Here is a 27459-nt window from a genome sequence, read left to right as displayed (position 1 = left end):
GTGGAAGATATGCTGAAGTCAGCAAGTAGAACCTGTCCAGAGATCTCTGTCTCCCATGCATTTGGAATCCTTAGCAAAAAGATGAAAACTTCATAGTTAAGACAATGGGATTTGGAGCCAGGGCTCAGATTCAATCACTGCTACTAATTAGCTTGTGTCCTTGAAAAGCTATTTAAGGACTCTGAGACTGAGACTCATTTTCCTCATCTTTAAGATGGTGGTGAAATAGCATCTAGCCCTGTGCCTGACACAGAGTAGAAGGTCAGTTAGTATTAAGGTGTCTTTCCTTAAGAAATAGAGATTCTAGCTTGGGATAGAAATGACTCCCGTGAGCCTCATGACTTCCAGACCAGATGTGTGAATTTCAGAAGTTTGTCTTGGGACCTGTGGCCTTTGTGTGTATGAAACTCCCTCAGCTCTGAGGCCCGAGGTTTGATGGGCAGGAGAAATGGCACAGAAACTCCAGAGGCCCTGGTTACAGGTCCCCCTGTGGGTCTGCTTACCGCACACCCCTGCTCAGGTTCATTACACAGTCATGAGGAGACTTCACTAATGAGCTGACCTTGTTAGAATTAATGGATGGTGGGGTAATGGGTCTGTGTGACTCATTAGATATAGGAATGGGATCCAGCTTTCCTACATTTAGTTTAATTGAAACTCTAAAACATTTATTACTTTGGGCACATGACAGCAGCTTTCGTTTTTAAATATCAAAGTGATAATTTCAGCTGTTTCCAAAGAGAAATTGGGGTTGGAGGGGACAAGGCAAGAAGAGATGAGACCCTAGGGAGGCAGTTCTGGGCCAGAGAAAGGGAATTTGGAGGCTTGGGGTCTGTTTTGATTGAGTTCTGGTGAGTGACTTGGACAAGCCTTCACCTCTTAAAGCCACAGTTTATTCACCATGTGATGAAGACACTGGGAAGGCCACTGTCTTCAACACTACCTACACTCTCCACAGTTGCTCAGAACTTATTAGGTGCAGCCATTCCACTGGTTCATTTCTTTTTTTTTAAATAATAAATGTATTTTTTTAATTGGTGTTCAATTTGCCAACATACAGAATAACACCCAGTGCTCATGCGGTCAAGTGGCCCCCTCAGTACCTGTCACCCACTCACTCCCACCCCCAGCCCTCCTCCCCTTCCACCACCCCTAGTTCGTTTCCCAGAGTTAGGAGTCTTTATGTTCTGTCTCCCTTTCTGATATTTCCTACCCATTTCTTCTCCCTTCCCTTCTATTCCCTTTCACTATTATTTATATTCCCCAAATGAATGAGAACATATAATGTTTGTCCTTCTCCCATTGACTCATTTCACTCAGCTTAATACCCTCCAGTTCCATCCACATTGAAGCAAATGGTGGGTATTTGTCATTTCTAATGGCTGAGTAATATTCCATTGTATACATAAACCACATCTTCTTTATCCATTTATCTTTCGATGGATACCGAGGCTCCTTCCGCAGTTTGGCTATTGTGGACATTGCTGCTAGAAACATCGGGTCCGATGACATGATACTCTACATAGAAAACCCAAAAGTCTCCACCCCAAGATTGCTAGAACTCATACAGCAATTTGGTAGCATGGCAGGATACAAAATCAATGCCCAGAAATCAGTGGCATTTCTATACACTAACAATGAGACTGAAGAAAGAGAAATTAAGGAGTCAATCCCATTTACAATTGCACCCAAAAGCATAAGATACCTAGGAATAAACCTAACCAAAGAGGTAAAGGAGCTATACCCTCAAAACTATAGAACACTTCAGAAAGAAATTGAGGAAGATACAAAGAGATGGAAAAATATTCCATGCTCATGGATTGGCAGAATTAATATTGTGAAAATGTCAATGTTACCCAGGGCAATTTACACGTTCAATGCAATCCCTATCAAAATACCATGGACTTTCTTCAGAGAGTTAGAAGAAGTTATTTTAAGATTTGTGTGGAATCAGAAAAGACCCCGAATAGCCAGGGGAATTTTAAAAAAGAAAACCATAGCTGGGGGCATCATAATGCCAGATTTCAGGTTGTACTACAAAGCTGTGGTCATCAAGACAGTGTGGTACTGGCACGAAAACAGACACATAGATCAATGGAACAGAATAGAGAATCCAGAAGTGGACCCTGAACTTTATGGTCAACTAATATTTGATAAAGGAGGAAAGACTATCCATTGGAAGAAAGAGTCTCTTCAATAAATGGTGCTGGGAAAATTGGACATCCACATGCAGGAGAATGAAACTAGACCACTCTCTTGCACCATACACAAAGATAAACTCAAAATGGATGAAAGATCTAAATGTGAGACAAGATTCCATCAAAATCCTAGAGGAGAACACAGGCAACACCCCTTTTGAACTCGGCCACAGTAACTTCTTGCAAGATACATCCACAAAGGCAAGAGAAACAAGAGCAAAAATGAATTATTGGGACTTCATCAAGATAAGAAGCTTTTGCACAGCAAAGGATACAGTCAACAAAACTCAAAGACAACCTACAGAATGGGAGAAGATATTTGCAAATGACGTATCAGATAAAGGGCTAGTTTCCAAGATCCACTGGTTCATTTCATGTATGGTGTAGGTACTCCACTTACTACCAATTTACTTATAGAGGTTAAATCACCTGCCTGGAGTCACCCCAGGAGTAAAAGTACAGTTGAGACTTGAACTGGGCTGGTCTTACTCTCAAACTCTTGCTCCTCCCCCAGCTCTTCTGATGCTTCTTCCTGCCTTAGCACTCCATGAGTTCTATGGGCAGAGAGCTATTTTGGATCCCCCGTTTTAGGAAACTATCATCTGCTTATTCCCTGTAAGTACATGTACCTTGAAATTTATTGAAATCCTCAAGATTTAAGTGTAGGAAGAAGGCATTAGCTAACACTTGGTTAGAATTTCTTCCAGGCTCTTTCACACCTCTATGGGTTTTTTTGATCACAGTTGAAAGTACGTGTGTATAATCTTGTATGCTTTCTACCCCCTAATTTAGGGACATTAGTATTTCCAAAAGTTACTAGAATTCCTCAGGATCATCATTTTTAATTTCTTTTACAAAGTACTCAATCACATGGAGGCATCCTCATTTACCTAGTCAACCCCTTGTTGTTGTACATTGAAATTATTTCCAATTTGTCACTATTCTAAATGATAGTATGACAATCTTGGGCATTAAGCATCTTTAAAAATTTCTAGATTATTTCTTTAGGATTGACATTTATATTATAACTTTTTTCTGGTTATAAATATAATGCAAAGATATTTTAGAAGGTTTTAAAAGCTAGGGAAATTTATTTCTTTATTCTTTATTTTTAAAAAGATTTTATTTATTTGTGAGAGAGAGAGAGAGAGAGAGGGAGAGAGAGAGAGAACAGCAATGGGAAGAGGGGCAGAAGGAGAGGGAGAAGCAGAGTCTCTGCTGAATGGGAACATGATGCAGGGTTGGATCTAAGGACTCCTGGGATCGTGACCTGAGCTGAAGGCAGATGCTTAACTGACTGAGCCACCCAGGCACCCCAAAAAGCTAGGGAAATTTAAAGAGGGAAATAATAACAGTTATTCATATTAGCTCATAGTTATACAAGGCTTTTTAGGTACCAGGAACTATTATTTTAAGCACTTTACAGGAATTAGCTTTAATTCCCACATAACCATGTAAGATAATATTTTTGATATATCTTGATTATTTCTTAGAAAAAATATTGCTTAAAAGACATGAACATTTTTGAGATTCTTCAGACATGTTACCAAATTGCTATTTGGAGATGAAGCTGTTTATCCTCAAGCCAGCCGGGTCTGAGCATGCTCTTTCTTCTCTCTGTGTTTTCACCAGTATACTTTTTATCATTTAATTTAATTTAATTTAATTTAATTTAATTTTATTTTTTATCATGCTGTATAATCTTTAATTAAGTATACAGACTTCCAATCATGTCACCTAGGGACCATTTTATCCACTGCTCTGTTTGGCTGCCAGTCTCGTTTTTTTTCCTCTGCAATGGTGAAGCGGATACCCTTTCCATGGGGAAGAGAAATCCATGGTATATTGCCTTTGCCAATAACAAAAATGTTGGAGAGTCGGGTGGCGAAGCTGTTGCCATTGGCATCTTTCACGTGAACTACATCAAAAGAACCTGGGTGGCTCTCTCGGTTGGTGATCACACCAATTCTTCCCAGGTTGGCACCTCCAGTCACCATACACAGATTACCAGTATCAGACTTGAAGAAATCTGTAATCTTTCCAGTCTCCAAATCAATCTGAATGGTGTCATTCATCTTGATGAGGGGATCAGGATAGCGGATGGTGCGAGCATCATGAGTCACCAGATGAGGGATTCCTTTTGTTCCCACAAAGATCTTTCTCACTTTGCCCAACTTATACTTGGCCTCCTCAGGTGTAATCCGATGAACAGCAAAGCGACCCTTGGTGTCCTAGATTAGACAGAAATTCTCCCCAGTCTTGTCAATGCTGATGACATCAATAAAACCAGCACGGTAGGTGATATCAGTTTGAACCTTGCCATCCATCTTAATAAAATGCTGCATACGGATCTTCTTCACTTCATCCCCTGTTAGGGCATACTTAAGTCTGTTCCTTAGGAAAATGATGAGAGGAAGACACTCTCTCAGCTTATGGGGGCCAGTAGATGGGTGAGGAGCAAACACACCAGTCAGTTTATCCAGCATCCAGTGCTTTGGAGCTGCTACATGCTTCAGATGCTTCCTGGGACTACGAGCCATGGCTGCGCTAGGCACGAAAAGAGACTTTTTATCATTTTAAAAAGTGTTTGAGTCCTGAGTGCTTTCTACTGCATCATTTCTACCTCCAAGGACCTTTGAAGCTGTCATAATTTCCAACTGGCATAAGCTCAACAGTTACTGTGGTAGTTTGCACAGTAAAACGTTTGCACTCTGCTGGTGTGGAACCTAGAAGCTGAGATGAGGACAGGCCAGGGTCTGGGAAGCAGTGTGTGTGTGCACGTATCTCTGGTGTTGTGCTAGCCCAGGACTCAGAAATGTCTCTAGGGGGGTGAGAAACTCACATATCAGGTAGAGAAAGATAAAGATGATACCCAAAAGAGGTGCCTGGGTGGTTCAGTCAGTTAAGCTTCTGACTCTTGATTTCAGCTTGGGTCATGATCTTGGGGTCATGGGATAGAGCCCCATGTTGAGCTCAGTGGGGACTCTGCTGAAGATTCTCTCTCTCCCTCCCTCCTGCTCTCTATCTCTCTCTAATAAATACACTTTTAGAAAAGAAAAAGATGATAACCAAGAGTATTTCACAGTTGAGATTCAAAGGAGTTGCCTAGAAATTCAGCTTAGAAAATAAAAACTCCTAGTAAATTTGAACAACAAAGAAATTTTCCTCTCTAGACCCCTAGAACTTGGCAGACTGAAGATGGAGAGAATAGGGGTTTGAAAGAGTGATGATCTATTAGGTCAATGCCATGTCTAAAAGTCCTAATGTCCTTAAAGAACCAGGCAGGATCATGGAAACCTTGTAGATCTATAAGGTGTTTTTTTCTGCTTTGATCAAGGAGCATAGATCTTTCTTTTTATCCTCTCTTTTCTCCTTTATTCCTGTCTCTTTGCTTCCTCCCTCTCTCCTTCCCTTCTCCCAGCTCTATTAGATTTTTCATATTATAAAAGTAATGCATACTTATTTTTCTATGCCAAATAATTCAGAGGTACAGGAAAAAACACTTATAATCTCTATCTTTGTTTAATCCTACCCTCCTCAGATAATCAAGGTTAACAGTTTGGTATTTTCCACACTTTCAAAGAATGCCCCTATAGGTAGAGAAGGCTCTTCCCTTTTTTCTTTTATAAAATAAAGAAATAAACCCAAACTCTATATACTATTTGCTTTTCTGACTTAAAGATGATATCAGGGAAAATGCTCTGGGTTAGGATATATAAGTTTAATGCAAATAATAATAGCTTTATAATATTCCATTGTATGGATATACCATAAATTTATTTGGCCAATCCCCTATTGAAAGACAATCAAATACATTTTAGATTTGTTCTCTTCTTCCCTCCCTCCTACTTTCCTTTCTCCACTCCCTTTCCTGTTCCTATACTAACTGAACTGAAATAAATATTCTTCATAATTCCCTTCATGCAGCTGCTTGTATTTTTGTAGAACAAAGTTCCGCCAAAATGAGATTACTGGGACAGAGGAAATATAAATTTAATTTTTCAATAGCTTCTTTTGTGTCCCTTAATTGCTTGTATTTGTTGAGCACTTTCACCTACATTATTTGTACCTACATGACACCTTTGTGCAGTAGGCAAGGTGAAGGACAGAACCTCCAGTTTGCAGGTGAGCCTCAGTAGATTGAGTGACTCAGTCAAGGTCTGGCCAGCAAATGGCTGAGCCTGTTCTTACAGCTCTTGTGCTCTTGAGACTTGTGCTTGATCCATTAAGTGTTTGTCCTCTGCTTCTCCCAGGGCAGCCCAGTTTGTCTATCTCTCTGTCTGTCTCTCAATTGTCTATATATATCTATCATCTGTCATCTATCTCTCCATCTATTATCTATCTATATCTATCTATCTATCTATCTATCTATCTATCTATCTATCTATCATCTAATCACCTCTCTGTCATCTACCTATCTACCTATCTACCTAGTTATTCTTGAAAATTCCTTAGAAAGAGAAAGTGAGGATCAATCACAAAAATGGCAACACTTAAAGAAGGTGATGATGATGATGAAGGTACTGGTGCATGAGGAAATATTTCCCAAATAAAATAGAGGTTATCTCAGAATTTAGTGTTAGATTTTTAAAGTAGTGTTTAAGTTTAAAGAATTTTCAGGGGCCCAGTTTCTGATAAGATGGTCCCTGCGTCTGGGCCTCTTAGCTTGAATATTCAGCAGAATTAGGAGGCCACAGGGGGTCTCAGGTCTCCTTCCATCTCCCGTTTGGGACCCCTCTTCCCTTCGGTACATCACTAGGATCTAGTTTGTCACATTTGGGAGGCTCTTGATGCAGGCCTGATCCCATCTAAAGGGCTGTAGCCTCCTGGAGATGCTCAGTTTCTGAGCAAAAAGTAATAAGTGGCCGTCAGTAGAAATAAGCCCGGATCCAACCCTGAGAAGTGAGTGTGGAAAGTGAGTGTGCCTCCAACGTCTCTGCTGTTCCTTCCCTCCTAGATGTGGCCCAGCTCCCTTCCCCACTTTCACACACCATGTGTGCCTTCTGACCCCATCCCTTTCAGGCTGTCAAAATTAGCCCTCAGAAGAGTATCTTTTCTTAGTCTTTATATATGAATACGATTGCCAGTGGTCCTCTCTCTCTGATGGATTTGAAGACATATCTCTTTGGGAAAATGTTCATTGTTGAAGGAAGAACTAACAAAAAGGTGAGGGAGGGATTTGAGGAGCAGGAGGCCTTTTTGTTGTTCCTGAAATAATTACTAAGATGGCTGGTGTTTAACGGGGTGCTCCCTTTGTGCCAGGCATGAAATCCTCACATCCCTATGAGGTAGATAATATCCCTGTTTTGCCAGTAAGACAATCGAGCCACACCACAGTTATGTGGCCATCTGGAAGTCATATACAATGTTTTAAACCAATCTTGGTAAGTAATTAGTGGTATGTTAATTGTAAGATGCACTGTTATTTTATTTATATCAGGAAAAAATGCTACCAATTAAACTAAGACATGTAACTGACTTTAAGAAATGATAAAATGTGAGGGCACCTGGGTGGCTCAGTGGTTGAGGGTCTGCCTTTGGCTCAGGTAGTGGTCCTGAGGTCCTGGGATTGAGTCCCGCATCTGGCTCCCCACAGGAAGCCTACTTCTTCCTCTCCCTATGTCTCTGTCTCTCTCTGTGCCTCTCATGAATAAATAAATAAAATCCTTTAAAAAAAAAAAGAAATGGTACAATGTGAAAAAAATCATTTTAGAATCAATGACTCTAGGTGACAGAGCTGGGATTTGCACCCAGGCAGATCAACTGTAGTGCTTATAGCTTGTCTGCTGTGTTCTACGTGTGTCACCATGTAGTCTGTCTTGGCTACCAAATGTTTTGAAAGAGTTGTGGATCTAATGGAAGAAAATGTTCTGTGAACCAAAGAAATTGAGAAAGTCTTCATTAAACAGAATAAAATAATATAATAGATTTTCCTACTGTTTTTTTTTTATTACTGCAGGGCTTTATTTATTTATTTGAGGGAGAACACAAGTAGGGGAGGGGCAGAGGGAAAGGGAGAAACGGACCCCCTGCTGAGTGGGGAGCTGGACATGGGGCTCGAGCCCAGGACCCTGGGATCATGACCTGAGCTGAAGGCAGACACTTAACCAAGTGAGCCACCCAGGTGCCCCATACTACAGGACTTCTTTAAGACATTAATATCAACATGCTTTTTTGTACCTCCAGAGAGGGAGATAGACTACGCATCATTTCTGAAACATTTTTTGGTGGTGGAACATTTTATGGAACTTGTTCTTTGGAACACATTTCTGAATACTCAGTAGTAGGTCATTTCTCTAATCTTTCAACAAATTCGTATTGAAGGTCAAGTTTCATTTTGCTTAATGACTCCAGTCTTTGGGGGTAATTATTGCATATCACGCATGATGAATCTATAAAGACAAGTTTGAAATTAAGCCTACAACTTTAGGCAGTTTTTTTTTTCCCGGTCCCTATCTTTCATTCAGTAGTCATTTAAAAAAAGCACATATATTTAATACCAATAGGATAGTGTTTCTCAAAGCATACTTTATGGCAATGAACTCTAAACTTTTTGGTAAAGTATGACTCCTAGAAAAAAAATCTTTTTTTTAAAACTAAAAGTCCTCAAACTACTTTACTTTCATTGAAGTGTAGTTGCCATGTAATATTACACTAGTTTCAGGCGTACAGCATAGTGATTCTACAATTCTATACCTTATTCAGTGCTCATCATAGTAAGTGCAATTACCATCTGTCACCATACAAAATTGTTACAATATTATTGACTTTATTCCCTATGCTGTAAATTAAATCACCATGACTTTATTTTATAACTGGAAGTTTGTACATTTTAATCCCCTTCATCTATTTCACCCATTTCCCCAACTCCCCTCCCCTCTGGCAACCACCAGATTGTTCTCTGTATTTATAAGCTGTTTCTGATTTGTTTTGTTTTTTAGCTTTCACATAAAAGTGAAATCATATGGTATTTGTCTTTCTCTGTCTGATTTATTTCACTTAGCATAATACCCTCTAGGTCTGTTCATGTTGACGTGAATGACCAGCTTTCATTTTTTTTTTTATGGTTGAGTAGTATTCCTGTGTATGTGTGCGCGTGTGAGTGCGTGTATGTGTGATTCTACATAAAGTACATCTTTGTCCAACCATTTATCACTGAATGGACACTTAGGTTGCTTCCATATCTTGGCTTTTGTAAATAATGCTGCAATGAACGTAGAGGAGTACATATCTTTTCAAATTAGTGTTTTCATTTTCTTTTGGTAAACACTTAGAAGTGGAATTGCTGGATCATATGACAATTCTAGTTTTAATTTTTTGAGGAATCTCCATATTGTTTTCCATAGTGGCTGCCTAAATTTGCATTCCTACCAGCAGTGCACAAAGGCTCCTTTTTCTCCACAGTCTTGCTAGCACTTCCAATATTTTGTCTCTTTCATACTAGCCATTCTGACAGTTGTGAGATGATATCTCATTGTGGTTTTGATTTGCATTTCCCTGATGATGAGTGATGTTGAGCATCTTTTCATGTGTCTGTAGGCCATCTGGATGTCTTCTTTGGAGAAATGTCTATTCAGATCCTCTGCCCATTTTTTTATTGGATATTTTGTTTTCTTTGATATTGAATTGTGAGAGTTCTTTATATATTTTGGATATTAACCCCTTATCAGATATGATCCAATAATTTCATTATTGGGTATTTACCCTAAGGAAACAAAAACACTAACTCAAAAAGTTGTATTTATCCCTGTGTTTATTGCAGAATTATTTACAATAGCCAAGATGGAAGCAACCCAAGTGTCTATTGAAAGACAAATATATAAGGAAGATACACACACACACACACATTGGTATATTATATAGCCATAAAAAAGATCAAGATTGTGCCCTTTGTGACAATACGGATGGACATAGAGTATACTATGCTAAGTGAAGTAAGCCAGACTAGGAAAAATAAACTTTCCCTGGGACTGAATGTACAAACAAATGTGAGACTTTGCATAACGAGAAGCACCAGTTTTCAGTGTTTGATTTTTTTTTGAAAAGTTGTTTTGCAGAAAGCTTTTGTATAGGTTACAGTTGCTTTTAACTATGAATAACAATTCACTTAACTAATGATGCTTAAATAATAAAGACATTTTGTCCAACTTCTAAGATAAGACATTCAGAGGTAGTTGGTCCAGGGCTAATGTGGGGGCTCAAATATGTCATGAGTGATCCAGACTTTTCTTTTTTTGCCCTGTTGTGCTTCTCCCTACAGTGTTGTCTTGGTGCCTCATGGATGTACGATGAGTCCTACAGTCCCAGGCATCACCTCTCTCTCAAAGTAGAACAAAAGGGATGGAGCCACACAAACCATACTATTCTTTTTATTAAGAAAGCAAAAATGTTCCTAGAAGTCCCAGCAACCTTCTCCTAACATCTTATTGTCCAAACTGCTGAGATCCACAGCCACACCTGGCTGCCAGGGAGTTGGAGATCAGAGTTAATAGTAAGTTTCAGCCAGTGGTTCTTTAAGAGAGATCTCCACACCAGCAGCAACCCCATCACCTAGGAACTTGCTGGATTGCAAATCATTGGGCCTCGCCCTAGACCTACTGAATCAGAAACCCTTGGAGTTAGGCTAGTGATTTGTATTTTAATGAACTTTCTGGGTGATTCTGATATGCTTAATTTTGAGAACTACAGGCCCAGACTGATTCTTTGTTTTCTGGGACTGGGCTTATTGTCCTGAATAGAACAGACATTCCATCTAACATTCTTTCCTAACACAAAGGTAAGAGATGGATATTGTGCAGGCATCTATGTGTCTAACACAGAGATATTAGCTTTTGGCTGTAATATAAGTTGCAAATAGGACAATTGTTATTAAAAAGACTTGCATCAGAAGTCAGCATCCTTAGGCTTGAGAACTGGCACTTATCTATTTGCTGTGTGATCTTGGGCAATCACTGAACCTTTCTTATTCTACTTCCTATTCTCTTAAAAAGAGATATCCTTGCAGGGCTCCTATAAGAATCACCCAATACGATGTTTATGGGTGGACTCTGCAAACCCTAAGTCTTCATGTAGTGTCTGTTCCCATGCATCGGTGCATCACTGTCCCTCTGTTCCCTAGGCTTCTGCTCTGATGCTCTATCCTGACAGTCCCTGAGCAATCCAATACAGGTTCCACAGGCAGAACACACTAGACTTTATCAACAATGTCCAGGTATCCTACTTACTCGGGGCAGGGGATAATGTCTTGGGCAGGGAAGGAATAGGGAAGGGAAATTTTCTGTAATGCACTAAGGGTAAGTCTGTGGGTTTTTTTGTTGTTGTGGTAGTCATTTTACTCTTGACTTCTTACATTGAATTCCTTGAATTTAATTATCTGGGAGCTTTCAAAATGGCTTGCCAGATAACTTGCCACCAAAAAATGACAATCAAGAAGTTTGAGATGGGATACTGATGGCATTTTTGTGGTAAGAGGAGGCAGAATGGGATTTCTTTAGCATGTGCCAAGCATTTAAATAGCAAGAAGCTGTTTCTCTCAGACTTCATGCATATAACATCATCCACTGTACTGTAATCTCAAGCATGTTTACAAGCTTTGAAATTATTATAACCATAAAAACCAACTATGCATAACTCTCCATGATTTGATCAATTCACTGGCAAGGATCTGTGTAGTGCCTGGGAGGGGGCATATTCTGTAATCTAGGCCAAAAAGGGCACAGAGGATGATTATTTTGGTATATTGGCTGGTTGCTGTTGTATCAGTGGTCACCTTCCTTATCAAGAGCGATCCTTGCTTAACAGTCATTAGTGGTAGGAAGTGGAAGAGGATAGAATGGCAGAACCCTGAGCACTGAGAATTCCTTTGAAACACAATCTCATTTGAGACAAGGATGGCCTTGTGAGGCGAGATGTGAGGTTGTGCTAGGAAAGAAATTTGGTAAGTTCAATTCTCATAGCAGAAAGAAGCCCTATGAAGCACCAAGTTATGATCTTAAGGAGCCCCAAATTATGGAGCAAGCCCCAAATTAAGGAGCCCTTGATTATGAGTTTTGTAAGACTCTGGAATTCTTATAAATTTTGTGAACTCCTGAATGTGTTCACATAGAAACCCTTGATTATCCTTAGGGAGAAAGGCTTCTGGGCTCCTCCCCCCCCCCCCCCCCCCCCGCAAAAAAAAGAAAAAGCTGGAGAAGTAGCAAGGAATTAAGGAGTGGATGAGTTGAGGAAATGGTGATAGTTACTGATGGAGAACCATCTGGGAAAGGCTGGAGGAGTGCATGGGGGCCTGGTTTGCAGTGGAGAAGGATCCTTGAATTTGAGCTTTAGAAATTCCAGGGTAGAGTCAGTGTCCCCTTCCTTTCTTGATAACTGCAACAGGCCAGAGATTGGAAACTTGTCTCATGCCATTTACCAACTGTTGGGCCAATAGTTCATGTATTCAATGCATATTTCACATTTGCTGGTACCTACAAATGCTGAGTGCCATATGTAGTGTTGGTGAGTAATGTGAAAAAAAAACATGCAACATTTCTGCATCATGGAGCTTATGTACTAATAAGGAAGACATAAAAAACCCTCAACAAATAAATAAGTGTAACTTATCAGAGAAGTGATGTGAAGGAAATAGAGTGGTGAGTGAGAGGTTTGCCAGCAAGGCCATGTTGAACAGGGTGGTTACTGTGGTCCTTTTGAAGACACACATTTGAGCTGAGATATGAAGGATGAAAATGAACAAGACACATAAGGAGTTATCAGGAAACTATTTCTGGTGGGAGAACACCCGACACAAGTGCCTGGTGGTGGGAGAGAGATTGACAGTTTCAAGGAATGGAAAGATGGCTAGGATGTCTGAAGTATGGCAGGCAAGGGCAGCATGGGGACAATGCTGTGAAATAGGCCGGGGAGTTGGGGAGGGCCCAGATCACGGAGGACTTTGCAGGTATGGGAAAGAGTTAGGCATTTATTTTATGAGAATGAGAAGAGGGAGATGAGAATTTATTCTACGAGAATGGGAATGGGAAGTCATTAGAGGGCTTTGACCAGCAGGTTGACAAAGACCATTAACAAAGGTCCTTCTGGCTTCTAAGTGAAGAATAGATTAAAAGGTTCTCCAAGAAGTCATTGAGACAAATCAAAAGCTGGGCATGGGAGAATATGGTGGCTTGGCATGGTGGGACAGCGAAGATGGAGAGATGTAGATATGAGGGGCTCTGCAGGTGGAATGGCAGGTGGACTGCAAGAAATGAAATAAATGGTGACAGTCCTGATAGTCTTTTTTTTTCCTGGTAGAGCGTCGTAAAAAGGGTACCATACCATTAGGGAAGAACTGAAAGGAGATATGTGGAAATATCTATACTTGAGCAAGTGCCCTGGAGTCTGAGTCATAGAAAAGCCAGCGTGGAATCCCGAGTTTTACACTGTTTTCTGTCCTTAGGCTTCAACTGTCAGGTATCACTCCAGTGTCAGTGATGGATTAGCCATACAAAAATAATAAAAGCAGTCATTGAGCTCTTACTGTGTCCAACAGGTTGCCAAATTCCTAAATTTCCCATCAAAACTATGGAATAGATCTCTCTTATTGATCCCTGTTTTCTAGTTGCAAAAGTGAAAGCTCAGAAAGACTAAGAAATTTGTGTTAAGTCACCTAGTTAGGAGGAAGTAGGAGAGCAAAGAACTGAAGCCAGGGCTATCTGACTATAACTTCATGTGTTTGTTCCTATACTCTGTTTTATAGGCTATACTTGGTACACAATTAGTCAAATAAATGTTTCCTGTGGATACCTACTATTCATAGCATCTAAACACAAGGTATGACATTGAGCAAAATGTGGGTCCTGTTTTTAAAGACTTGACACAAGATCAGAGGGATCAAAGGTGGCCACAAATGACTCCTTGCCAACTAGAAAGTGATGAGTAACACACAAGAAGTAAAATCAAAGGACTTTTCTAGTTCAAAGAGGCAGGGAATTTCTGCTGCCTGTGTGTAGGGGGATATACAATCAGAGAGTGCTTCATGGAGGAGGTGGCAAGAAGAGGGCCTGGCTATAAAACTAGAGCAAAGCCTGAGGGTACACCACAGAAGCTCCTGGAGTATGTGTCATGTGACTGGCTTAGGGCAGAAGTTCTCAAAGTGTGGCCTGGGGACACTTTGATATGTGAAGTCAAAACTATTTTCAAAAAAAAAAAAAAAGACACAACTATTTTCATTATTTGCCTTTTTCACTCTCTTCTCTCATGAGGTTGCAGTTGCATTTCCCAGAGGCATGAATGACGTAGGATATTGCAATAGACCGAATGCAGGAGCAGAATGAGAACACAGCTGTCTGACTAACCCAAATAATAAAGAGATGTGTGATGAAAGTAAAACATACCATGCTTCCTACTATTTTTTGTGTGTGTTTGCCTTGAGAAACAGTTGTTTTTCATAAAGATGTTATTTTTTATTAACGGTGTCATTGTAGATTGTGTTAAATAATTTAAAAATTGTTTTTATTTTAAATTTCTAATATAATAAATAATCAGTAGGTATAACCTGCATAAACCAAAGTTCTTTCGGATCTTTAATGATTTTAAAGAGTGTAAAACTTAACTCCTGAGACCAAAATTTTTTGATCTGGGGGCTCCTGGATGGCTCAGTCAATTTAAGTGTCTGACTCTCGATTTTGGCTCGGTCATGGAATCAGCTGGCTGGACTCCATGCTCAGTGGAGAGTCTGCTTCTCCTCTTCTGCTCTTCCTAGTGCATGTCTGTGCATGCATGTGGTCTCTCTCTCTCTCTCTCTCTCTCTGTCTCTCAAATAAATAAATAAATCTTTAAAAAAAAGTTTATGATCTGTTAATCTGATGCAACAGTAAAGTGTAACCAGGGTCAGGGAGAAGTTAAAGGATCTTTTAGGCTGGAGTGTGTGTTGGCTTTGCTGCTTCCCGATAGGAGGAGAGCCAGGCTCAAGTTCCTGGCCTTTCCTTGGTGGGGCTGTAGGGTTTGTAGGGTTACATGCATCATAGCGTGTCAGTATTCTGTTCAGCTCCAGGCAGCATCCCCTGTCCTACATTGTGTAAAGTCCTGGAGGGTGAGGCTGCTCTGGTTGGGGAGCTATTGGAGTTCTCAGCTACCGCCTCCAGGACAGGAGGGAGAATTGTGAAATGGATTATTCTCATTGCCTTTCTAGTCTCACTTTGCTACCTGAAGTACTTTAAAGCACATGTTTTTTGTGTGCTTTAGTTGAAATCACCAGCTGGATCTCACCATTACAGCAGAGAGCTAAGGCCTCTTAGTCATTGGAGTGAGGTATTGCAGTGTGGTTAACCACTTGGGCTTTTGCATTAGCCGTGCTGGTGTTTAGTCCAGATACTTCTATGTATTGTCTTCTTGTGCTAGTTATTTACCTCTCAAAAAATTTTTTAAAGATTTTATTTATTTATTTGAGAGAGAGAGAGAGAGAGAGCGGGCGAGCACACATTAGTGGGCAGGGGCAGAAGGAGAGGGAGCAACAATCTGAAGCAGATTCCACACTGAGCACAGAGCCTGACATGGTACTCGATTCTACAACTATGAGATCATGACTGGAGCTGAAACAAAGAGTTGGATGCTCAACTGACTGAGCCACCCAGCTGCCCCTACCTCCCTTATTTTTTTAAAAAAGATTTTATTTATTTATTCATGACAATACAGAGAGAGAGGCAGAGGGAGAAGCAGGCTCCCTAAGGGGAGCCTGATGCAGGACTCGATCCCAGGACCCTGGGGATCACGACCTGAGCCAAAGGCAGATGCCTTTGGTACCCCTACCTCCCTTATCTTTCATTGGTAAGTAGAGCTGATGATATCTGCTTCATAAATTTGTTGAAGATATTAAATGAGAGAAGCTATGTAAAGTATGCAGCATAGTGTCAGGCACATAGCAAGGCCTCAGATGGCAGCTATTAGGGTTCAACTAGGACCAGTGTGTTGAAATCATAGGCAGGCAAATTGCCGCTCAATGAGCGGATGCACGTCAAGGCATTAGTATAGTACTTGGCATCTAATAATCATTTGATAAGTGGTCATTGCTGTTACTGATGTAATTATTTTCAATGTGAATTTTAAAATTTTATGATGTAGAACTTCCTTATGCTTAGAGCTGTCCTCTGAATAAATTCAGCTATGTTGGATTTTATCACTTGTCATTTGTTCATTTGCTCATTCATTCATTCCACACAAATGTTGAATGCATCACCAGATACCACTCTAGATGCTGAGGATTCAGAATTGATTTTAAAAACTGGAAGAATGTAAGTAAGGGGTGGGCAATGAGTCATGGGATGCTATAGAGGGGAATCATGCATTGGATAAGCTGGGGTAGGATTCCGGGACTTTCGAGCAATTCCCCTGCCTGGTGACTTATGAAACTGCATCCTCATATGACATTAGCATTGTAGAATGTCAGAGCTGATATTCCACAATGACATTCAGGCTTTAGTGGTCACTTAGTTCCTTACACATATGAAGAAATTGAGGTCCTACTTCCTGTTCCAGATTCTGATAATGTTCTCTTTAATACTAAGGTCCCCAAAGAATTCTGATTTAGTTGGAAAAATGCAGGAAAGGGGGAGGATGATGAACTTTGTCCAGCTTCACAACAGCCAAATCAGTCCTTCAATGAGTAGAAGTGTGTTAGACGCAAAGTATCTAACATAGGTGAGCCAGGAGGGAAGCAGTGTAGCCACCTGGTTAAAAATACTTCATTACACTCCCAGGTTTTACACTTAGGAGGTTATTAGTTCTCTGAGGTTAAGTTTTCCCAGTTGGAAAATGGGGATATAGTTAGAAATTGCATTCAGCTGGTTGTAAGAAAAAATCTCTCAAATGGTGACTTGAACGCATTAGTTTTGGTTTTTTTTTCTCCCTCAAAGAAGTGAGCAGATCAAGGTGTATGGCAGTTATACAGTCTCCCAGTGATGCAGGCTCCTTCTGCCTTTCCTTTTTTCCATCCTTAGTACATGGCTCTTTTCTTCATTGTTAATGTATGGTCAAACATAGCTGTTCCTCTCCAACCACCACATCCAAGTTTTTGTAGGAATATAGAGGAAACGTGGAAGGGAAAAAAGTCACCTGTAAATGGAGTCAGTCCTCTTTTAGAGACTGTTTCTCAGATATGTTGCTCACAAACTTTTTATGTCTTATGGTCAGAACTTGACCATCTGACTCTCCTTACTTGCAAGAGATGTTGAGAGAGAAACTCTTTGGTCTGGGTACTCTGCAGCACCTAATAAAACTGGAGTTTACTTAGTAAGGAAGAAAGGGATAATGGATATTGACTGAGTCACTAGCAGTCTTTGCCACAGGAACCAAATAGCATTGTCTATCCCCTTTGGTTTGGGGAGGATTGAATAAGATGATGCATGTAAAGCACTTAGCTCAGTGCCCAAGCATATAGAGTTTATCCAAGAGAACATGATAATCTTTGCCCTCAAGAAATTTCTCCTTTTACTGGGGGGATAGATATATAATGAAGTAGTGACATGGCAATCTACTACAAGACAAATGTAAAATACAGTCGCTTCACAGGGTCAGCTCTGCCATAGCCTTTCTTTCCTCCCGCCACCTCAGGTCCATGTACCAAAGATCATAGCACAGACCTTTGTGGAGCACTTCTCACTGGTTAGATGCTTTCTTACTGCTATTCAAGCATGATCTCTTTTGACCTCAAAGCAACCCAGTGTAGGTTGGGTTGGGTGATATGAAGTAGGTATTTTGGGGGAGAGGGAGGCTTCTTTAAAAATTGAGGCATATTTGACATATTACATTAGTTTTCATTAGTTTCAGCTGTATAACAATGATTCAATACTTATATATATTGGAATGATATTTTATATTTTAGTTGTACAACATAATGATTTGATGTTTACATATATTATGAAATGATCACTATAATAAGCCTGGTTAATACTTGTCACCATACATAGTTACAGACTTCTTTTTTCCGGTCATGAGAACTTGTAAGGTCTACCATCTTAGCAACTTCTGAATATACAAGATGGCATTATTAACTATGGTTGCCGTGCTGTACATTACATCCCCATGACTTGTTTATTTTATGACTGGAAGTTTGTGCCTTTTGATTCCCTTCACTCATTTTACCTACTTCCCACCCCCAGTCCTGGAAACCACCAGTTTGTTTTCTATATCTATGAGCTTGGTTTTGTTGTGGTTGTTTTTAGATTCTACATGAGTGTGATCATATGCATATTTGTCTTTCTCTGTCTGATTTATTTTACTTAGTGTAGTATCTTCCAGGGCCAACCATATTGTTTCAAATGAAACAGCCTTTCTGAGGTAAGTGATTTGCCTGAGTCATGTGCTTATTAGGGACAAGTTGGAATAGGAGTCCACATCTGTGGGGCTGGTAGCCTTGCTGCCATACATCGAAGCAGGTGGGCTTGAAGGTAGTTTCTCTCTCCTATGGATTGTTAAAAGGAAATTAAAAATAAAAGATAAAAATCATGATTCCCATACAGATGTAAAAATGAGCACAATTCATATTCAAGATTTTACTGAACTTATTTAATGAAGAAACAGCTGTGATGTTTTAACCAGTTCAAAGGAGAATCCAAAGAACAGGAGAATTTAGAAATCAGGGACATTAAAATAAATTTGGAAATGGAGACAAAACTCATTTTTTTCCTACAGGTTGGGGAGGGTTATTCCCTTCGTTGGACATAATTCATTTGCATGTCTGTGGACAAGAATTATTTTGCATTGCTATCAATTATCTATAAGTTACAGAGTTAAATAGTTCCCAAAGTCAGAGTCAGAAAAGGTGGAAGGGTACTATAGACAATGCATAATTTCCCACTGAAATACACATTGTCCCTACAACACCTTCAGAGAAGTTTCTCGTCCAGGCTTTCTGATCCTGTTTCGGGCCCAGGCCTTATGTTTCTACCTCCCTCAAATATGACTATCCTCTTCTGTTAACTTCATATGTTACAGAATTCGTGTCCCTTTCGTGCCCATGATTCTTGGTCACTCCGCTTTGAAGAATGAAAAGGTAGAGCAGACGAAGAGTGGTGGGCAACAAAGCAAAATTTATTGAGCAAGAGTATAAAGCTCCCAGAGAGGGAGGGGAACTCAGTGGGTTGCCCTCAGAGTTTCTAAGTTTAGGGTTTTTTATCAGCTCTTTGTCGGAACTATGTTAAGCAATCAGGCTGAGTCGTGCCAATCAGGGCTTTGGTCACGTATCTGTCTTGTCTTATAGGATAAGTGTAGTAGGATTGCAGGGTTCTTATCTCACAGAGTTGAAGAATGAATCTCAGGGACACAAAAGGTTGAAGTGAAAGCTTATTAAGTGAAGGTGAGAACAGTACGGAAAGGAAAAGCTCTCTAGAGTAAGAGGGGTCTGGAATGGTTTGCCACTAAGGGCTTTTAGGGCTGGTCTTTTATTGAAAACTTCACCAGGAAGCCTGTGGCCTTGAGATCCTGGTGCTGTCTTGGTTTGAGCAAGGACTATTGATAACACCCTTAATGACTGACTTCTCTGAGGTCTGGTCATTTTCCGTGATAACAATGTAGCCGCTGAAGAAAAATATTCCTTAATATTCAGGGCCAGGTGGTCTGGTCTATTCCCTCATCTTTTGTTCACTTTGTGTTGGGCTTCTGTATGCCAGGAATAGTTTCAGAGCCTGGTCAGGGACCCCTACCTAGACTAGACCTTAACCCTTCCCTTACTCACTGTCAGGTTCATGTCCACATACTGATAGTCCTCTTTTGGTGACATCTGAGGGCTTAGGTCTTCACAGCCCCTTGCCTGGGATATTGACAAATGCTTTCGTGGTTAATTATATTATTTTAGGATGTTTTGCCGAAGTCATTTCTGCAAAGGCTGCAAAGGAGAATGTCAGTGTGGTCCTGTCTAATCTGCAGAACAGGATGTCAGTGCTGTTTTATTTTAGCTGTCCTGACTCCGTATTTTCTTGTTGGGGACCCTGGCCCTGACTACCTTACTGTCCAATTAACTCTGAACACATAGACTTCTGTTCCCTTTGGGTTTGGCCTATAGTTTGTTGCTTCCAGGGTTTTTATTGATTGATACTCCTTAAATGGGGGCAGGAAAGCCAATTGGAGGGCTGTGGCTGGGATGGCTCTGTGAACTGACTAGATCAGGAAGCCTCAGAACTGGAAGATTCTCCAGCCAGTCTGCTTCCTAGGCTTGGCTCCCATGGTGGCTCAGTCACGAATTGGTTAAGTAGCCTTGGAAAGTCACTTGACTTTGAATCTCTCTGGAATATTCCAGAACTTCCCCACATAGACTGAGCTCTCCCTGAGAGCTGAAGAGAGGTTTTTGTTTGTCCTTTTCTTTTCCTCTCTCTCTTTTCAGAGGTACATTTGGGAAGCCATGTGATTGAGTTGAAATGTACTGGATTTAGTGTCAAGATTTGGTTTCCATGTTGTCTCTGTTTACTAGCTGGGTGATTGGAGGCAAGTCTTCCAACATGAGTTTGCTTATCTGTAAAATGGCGACAGTTATTCATGTCTGCCACAGGCTGAAAAAATACCACCCCCCCACCCTGAGAGATGTCCACATGGAATCTCTGGAACCTATGAATGATACCTTGTTTTGATAAAGGGTCTTTGCTGAGGTAATCTCTAGAAGAGATTATTCTGGATTATCCAAGTGGGCCCTAAATGCAATCACAAATGTCCTTGTAAGAGAAAGGCAGAGGGAGATTAGACACCCAGAGGAAGGCAGAGTGCAGGTAGAGCAGAGGCTGGAGTACATAAGCACCAGCCTGGGAGTGCAGGCAGTCACCAGGAGCTAGAAGAGGCAGGGAACCCATTCTTTCCAAGCCTCCAAACAGCGTGGCCTGGGCAGATTTCAAACTGCTGGCTTCCAGAATTGTGAGAAAATAAGTTTAAGACACCAAGTTTGTGGTAGTTTGTTGCAAGTCCCAGGAAATGAATAGATATCCCACTGGCTTCACAGGGTTGCCCTGCATCTCCTAGGAGAGAGAACCTAACAGTGCTCTATAAATGGCCACCTGCATGTTAAGGGTCATGACAAATAATGGGTAAGTAACATGTATGTATCCATTTGTCCATTGCACATTTAGGCAGCACTTTGATAAACTGAAACAAAAATTTTGTGAAAAAAAAAACTTTTCAAGTAAAAAATAGCATCTGGAGCAAATATTCCTGGCTGACCTCACTTTAGGTATTGGCCTCCTGCTGTCAGGGGAAAGGATGAAGACCGTGGTCTCACCTTGCAGCTACCCTGGGCTGGACTTGTGGCATAGGATGTCTGAGGATGGATCAGTACATCCCAGACATTGCTTGCTGTAGTGAAAATAGTGTTGTTACCATGAAGAGGCTTCGAGTGACAGCAAGAACAAGCGGCTATTGTTTGGTGGGTCCCATCTCAGGGTGAAAACTGGCACAGCAGAGAGACAGTTGGAGTGGACTGCCTTTGCCCTGCCAGGGCTCAGTGCAGCAGACCACAGCAGCTGCACTGCAGCCCAGCGGGACTGAAATGCAATGGTGAGGCACTGCCTGCCAATGCTGACTGCATTCCAGAGGTGTAGATGCCAATCTGAGACGGATGCTGTGCCAGGAGCAGGTGGAAGGTCCCCGCTTTGCCAGACCAGACCTGTCTCCACCTTCCTCTCCTAATACACACACCTTGTCCAACCATGGTGCTGTGTCAGGGGTGTTGGCCTGGCTTTGCAGATGCATCCTCTTGGACCTTTTTGTGTTCGTGTCTTGCTCTGCTTATTCTCAGTACTTAAGCCAAGACACTACTTGCCAGAACCTCTTCTTTGTCCACTAAACCCGTCATATTCAATTTCCCATCTCTGGCATGTTCCCACCTATATGCTCTGGGAAATCACAATTGTCACACCATTATTACAGGCTTTAATTAACTACTTACTGAGCATTGAGTACCCACTATAAGTCAGGCGGATACATGCTGGGAACATATAGTAGACAAAACAGACAAGACCCCACCACCCAGGGAGTATGTTAGTGGTGGCCAGACTTTAAGCAAACAGTCACGTAAGGAACTCCTTAACTATAAGTTATGATATAGTATGGAGACAAATATAGGGAACTAAAAGTTGTTTATTTTTTTTTATGACTATAGGAATTTTTTTTTTTTTTTTTTTTTTTTTTTTTTTTTTTTGACTATAGGAATTAAAGGGCAAAGGTGCTCAGTTGGTTAAGTATCTGCCTTGGGCTCAGGTCATGATCCTAGGGTCCTGGGATAGAGCCCTAGGTCAGGCTTCCTGTTCAGCAGAGAGCCTGTTTCTCCCTCTCCCTCTACCTGCTGCTCCCTCTGCTTCTGCTCTCTTTCAAATAAATAAATAAATGAATGAATAAATGAATAAATGAATGAATAAATAAATAAATAAATAAATTCTAAAAAAAAAATAGACTGGAGGAATTGGGAGGTCTTCTTGAGGAAGTGACTTTTATTTGCAGGTGTCATGGATGAGTGGGAATTCAGCCAGTATACAAGCTGGGGGTTTGGTGTTTGGGGTAGGAGGTAATTTCAGGCAGAATGAACAACAGGTACAAAAGCTGACCTGCAACTGAGATACTGAAAGGGGATGATGTGACTTCTGCTGAATGAGTGAGGAAGGGACAAAAGGCTGGAGAGGTGGGCAGAGACCTGATTGTATTGATGGCATTTTAAACATCTTTGTCTTTGTTCAAATTGTGAGGATTTCCACAGAAATATTTTAACAGGAAGATGACATGATCTGGTTTTTGGCTAGTGAAAGAACAGGTAGGAGAAGGCTAGAGTGGAAGCTGAGACAATTAGGATATCTTGGGAGAGAAGGACCCTAGTAATAAGCCCATACAACCTTTGCCCATACAGGTGGAGTTCAACTGGTAGCCCAAACTCCCCCAGAGAGTTGATGGATGAGCTAGGACTTGAATGCAGATTTAATGATTTGTAGGACAATATACTTGCCTCTGTACCACACTACATTTAAGTAAATGCTTTCCCTTTCATAGGGATAGTAATAATTGATGTTTTGTCTTCAATGGGAATGTAAGACGTTTTGTGGTCTTATTACAAGATTCTCATAGAAGTTGATAAAGGATAGAGGAAAACCCAGCAACTGACTTACTAACTATAACTTTACCACATGGATGACCACTGTAGATAGGTTCACCATTGTGTTCAGGGCAAGATGACATGGTGGTTGTAAGATTTAGGGCTGCTTCATCAGACAGACATGAGTTGAAACTGAAGATCCACTCTTCTCTTCAGATAGCATTATTTTATTCAAAGCAAATATTTGTCTGGCATATGGTAAGTATACAATAAATGCTATTTATTCAAATAGGGATAGTGGTGATGATAATGTCAGTCTATTTAATCAAAGACAGAGTATGTCCTTAAGGGGACAGGAGACTTCAAAGTAAAAAGCCTTTCAGAATAGCTACTGAATTTCACCTTTAATTAATCAGTTCAATAAAATTTATTGCGTGTAGGGCAGCCCCCGTGGCGCAGCGGTTTTGTGCCGCCTGCAGCCTGGGGTGTGATCCTGGAGACCAAGGATCGAGTCCCACATCGGGCTCCCTGAATGGAGTCTGCTTCTCCCTCTGCCTGTGTCTCTGCCTCTCTCTGTGTGTGTCTATGAATAAATAAATAAATAAAATATTTTAAAAAATTTATTGCGTGTATACTATGTACAAGCAATAGTCTGTCCCAGGCACAGTTCATGCCCCCAACGTGTTGAAGAGGGGGGATAAGAGAAATCTATAAACAATTCTAATGCCATGTAGAAATCATGTTCCTTGGGAGAGATGCTAAGTAAAATGGAGGTTCTGTGACAGTTGTACCATCTAGCTGGTGGAATTTCGAAAGTATTATGAAGAGGATGGCTCCTGAAATGTGGTTTGGAGGATGGGTAGATTTTTAATCTTTTGAAGATAGGGTAGGGTAGTTTGGACGTTTTATTTTATATTGCAAAAGTTATACCTGATCTGTTTAGAAAATTCAGAATAAAATCTGTAAGCAAAAGAAAGAATCAAAATTCCCTGTGATCTCACCAGCTGGGATAACTAGTTACCATTGTGTTGTATAATTTTAAAACATTTCACTATGCAAGTATATATACACATGATTATACAAATAGAATTGTGCTATCCTATAGTCAGTTTTTTCTTTTTTAACTTTAAACACATTTAAAAATAATTTTTATTTCACCAAGTGTTCTCTTTTGTGTTCTTTTGAGTCAGGTGCTGCCACAAGAGGGGATACGAGAGATGCGAGAAAACAAAGTTTATTATACTTTTAGGTTCTATAGAGTGTCATCAGACACCATAGTGGGGACATATCAGGGAAATACCCGGAGAGGGGCTCATTCAGGCAGATGGGGAGCCAAGAGAGAACAAGGATCTGTGGACAGGTGCCTTTATTGGGTGTCAGGGTGGAGTACACAAGCAAAGGGCATGAGGGGATTTTACTGGTGTATTTGACTGTCACTAGATCACAGGGCCTGGCAAGAAGGCAACTGTGGCACGGGTTAGCCTTCTCACTCACTGCTGTACCTGAATGCCAGGTCAGGGTGCTCACAGCCGGTTCATGGAGATGTTGAAGCAGCAGGGAAACACATTTTAAAATTTACAGTACATATCTACAGTCTTACAATTTTGTGGTGGTTGCTTAGTATTGGACTCTTGGAGACGTTATCGTATATTTAGCCAAGCTTCTATAGTTGGCCACATAAGGTACTTCCTTGTTGCTTTCTGGTTTATTTTTTGCTCGTTAAACAATACTACAATAAACATAGTCATAGCTGAGTAATGCCATCACATGATGATGTCTTCAGGCTGATTTATTAGTAGTAGGATTTCTGGGCCAAGCGGCCTATACACTTAAAATTGTTTTCTTTTTTTTTTAATTTTATCTTCTAAGTTCTGGAAATAAATAGTGGGTATACACTTCAAAAAGTCATTTATAAAGTTGTATTACTCAAAGTTTTATTAACCTGAGATACTATGTTAGTAATAACTCCTTACATTTTTCTATCCTCTTACAATGATGAAAGCATGTTTACATACATTTCATCATTTGATTCTCATAACGGCTCTGGAGGCAGACAGATAGATATTGCTATTTCTCCTTTTTCAGAGGAGGAAAGTGAATCTCAGCCAGCTCAGCAATCTACTTAGGATAACATGGCTAGCAAGCGACAGAGCCTTCTGACACGGAGTCCTGACACCCTTTGGCAGTATACCCTGTGGCCTGCTGTGCCTCCTCACAGCACATTAATGACCATCTCACCATCCATAATATTAACCTGATGAGGCTATTAGACCTGTGATATTCACTAGGAGTGGTTTTCCAGGTTTTATATCACTTTTCCCTAAAATATTATTTTAAAAAATACTACTGTGAACATTGTTTTTAGCGTTGGCTACTTTCTCAGTTATGAATGGGTGGGATTTTAATAGGCAGTGGAGAAGGGAGGTAAAGTATTTCAAGCAGTAGGAGTATGGCTGTGTAGGAAGAGATTAGGCACTGGCTTCAAATGGGCAATGTCAGGCTAGCATTGGTGCAACAGAAATAGGTTATTTAGCTTGATCTATGTTAAAAAAATTACCAACATCAGGATATTTCATGTAGTTATGTGTATTCCTGGGCTCTTCATTCAGGAGCTCTGGCAACCCTTGGCCTGCCTTCAATCTAGACCATGATTTTTATCCCCAGATTTATTGATATATAATTGACATATAACAATGTATAAGTTTAAGGTGTACAAATGCTGATTTGATATACTTATATATTACAAAATGATTACCACCATAACATTAGCTAACATCTGCATCATGTCCTTAATTCTCTACTGTGGTGATAATATTTAAGGTTTACTCTCTTAGCAACTTTCAGGTACAGTTAACCCTTGAACAATATGGGGATTAGAGGCGCTGACCCCTTGCATAATGGAAAATCCATGTATAACTTTTGACTTCCCCCAAACTTACCTTCTAATATCCTACTATTGACAGGAAGCCTTACTGATAACATAAGCAGTCTATTAACACATATTTTGTGTGTTATATGTACTAAATACTATATTTAGAAAAAAGATCCATGTATAAGTGGACCCATGCAGTTCAAACCAGTGTTGCTCGAGGTCAACATAGTAGAATATTAACTATAATCACTATGCTGTACATTAGATCCCCAGAACTGATTCATCTTATATGGAAATTTGTACTCTTTGACAAACATTTTCCCTTTTCCCTCACCTCCCACCCATTGTTAACTATGATTCAAGTCTATTTCTATGAGTTTTGGCTTTTTTAGATTGCACATGTCAGTGATATCATACAGTGTTTATCTCTGATTTATTTCACTTAACATAATGCCCTCCAGGTCCATCCATGTTGTCCTAAACAACAGGATGTTCTTTTTCATGGCTGAATAATACTCCCTTGTGTATACCACATCTTCTTTATTCATCTGTTGACAGACCTAGATCCTCCATATCCTGGCTGTTGTAAATAATGCTGCAATGAACACGGGAGTGCAAATATCTCTTCTAGATCCTATTTTCATTTACTTTGAATATACTTCTAGAAGTGGGATTGCTGGATCATGTAGTAGTTCTATTTTTTTTAGTAGTTCTATTTTTAATTTTTTGAGGAACCTCCATACTATTTTCCATAGTGGCTGCACCAATTTACATTCCCATCAACAACACACAAGGTGGTTTTTTTTTTCCCCCACATCCTAACACTTGTTATCTTTTGTCTTTTTGATGATATCTATTCAAAAAGAGATGATACTTCACTGTAGTTTTGATTTGCATTTCCTTGATGATTGATATTGAGCACCTTTCATGTACCTGTTAGCCATTTGTATGTCTTTTTTGAAATAATATCTATTCAGATCCTCTGCCCATTTTTAAATTGGATTCTTAAAATACTGCATTTTATAAGGTTTTTTTTTTTACATATTTTGCTTACTGACCCCTTATCAAATATATGATTTGCAAATATTTTCTCTCATTTTGTAGGTTGCTTTTTCAATTTTTGTGGCTTTCCTTTGATTGCAGAATGTTTTGGGTTTGATGTAGTCCCACGTATTTATTTTTACTTTTGTTGCCAATGCTTTTGGTGTCATCCAAAAAATAATTGCCAAAATCTGTGTCAAGGAGCTTACCTTATATGTTATTTTTCTAGGAGCTTTATAGTTTTAGGGCTTACATTCAAGTCTTTAATCAATTTTGAGTTGATTTTTGTGCATTATGTAAGACTAGGGTCTAGT

The 27459-nt window shown here is 40.1% G+C and overlaps 1 protein-coding gene and 1 pseudogene; one reads left to right on the top strand and one right to left on the bottom strand.

The window, feature by feature from the left end:
* Window positions 1–27459, top strand: part of LOC144312780 (uncharacterized) — a 740032-nt gene that overhangs the window by 237824 nt on the left and 474749 nt on the right.
* On the bottom strand, window positions 3948–4756 carry LOC144311905 (small ribosomal subunit protein eS4, X isoform-like; annotated as a pseudogene).

Source organism: Canis aureus, chromosome 4 (assembly GCF_053574225.1).
Source record: "Canis aureus isolate CA01 chromosome 4, VMU_Caureus_v.1.0, whole genome shotgun sequence".
Taxonomy (NCBI): Eukaryota; Metazoa; Chordata; class Mammalia; order Carnivora; family Canidae; genus Canis; species Canis aureus.
The sequence above is the reverse complement of the archived record's forward strand: the minus strand, read 5'-3'. Positions and strand labels throughout refer to the sequence as shown.